Genomic DNA, 955 nt, shown 5'->3' on the forward strand with positions numbered 1-955 from the left:
TCCCCCACCCCCCAGTCCCCGCGCTGGGGATTCCCGCTGTTTGTATGGGAATAACGGAGCGGAGACGGGGTGACGGGCGATGGCGTGGCCGGGCCGAGGGCGCCCCGCTTGCGGACTAAATGGCTGGGGCGTCGGTTCCCCGCCCCCCCCTTCCCGCGCTGGAGGTCGCGAGGCGCCGAGGCCTTTTCTCCAGCGACGGGGCTTTCTCCTGCACCCTCAGTCTTCCCCTCGCCGCCGGCACCTGCTCCCGGGGATCCGGCGCCCGCTCAGCCCCTCAGCGGCGCAGACCCGCCACCCCACGGGAGCCGCGGCGAAGGGGGGGCGCCTCACACCTCCTGTGGTGGCCCCGCGGCCCTCGGTGTTGCCTGGCGTGGCGGAGTCCCGCCCAGGCGGCCCCCCTGGAATACTGGGGGGGGCGCCAGCGTGGTCCCCCCGGGAAGCTGGGTCTGAGGGGCGCCGGAGCTGGCGCCCTGAAGCCCAGTCTGCAGGATGGGCCCTGGGCCTGCCGCCGCTCCCGCCCCCCGCCTGCGCTTCCTGACTGGTCTGTGCGCCAACGCCAGTGGCCACAGTCGGAGGACTCTGGCTGTTTGTTCTACTGGAGAGCGGGAAGGAACGGACCTGAATCGCCCGTGAACGCTCCCGCAGCGCCTCACCAGGTGACGCCGGCCCAGAGTGGGCGAGGCGCGGATGGCCGGCGCCGGCGTCCAGGAAAGTGGCCCCAGCCCCGAGCCAGAGGCCAGGAGCTGGTGGCGGCCAGCGCCCTGCTTGCTCCGGGCAGGGCAGGCGACCCAGTCTCCCTCGCAAACTGGGAGGCCGTGTTGGCCAGCGGGGGCACGTGGGCACGGTGGGCAGGGGCCCAGGAGGGCAAGGGCCCCCGGAAGGCGGGGCATCCGCACAGAGGGCCTGGCGGGGCGAAGCGCCAGGGGCGTCTCACCGGCTCTGACGCAAGGGCCGC

This window comes from Condylura cristata, unplaced genomic scaffold (genome assembly GCF_000260355.1).
Source record: "Condylura cristata isolate star-nosed mole 26May11 unplaced genomic scaffold, ConCri1.0 scaffold00020, whole genome shotgun sequence".
NCBI lineage: Eukaryota > Metazoa > Chordata > Mammalia > Eulipotyphla > Talpidae > Condylura > Condylura cristata.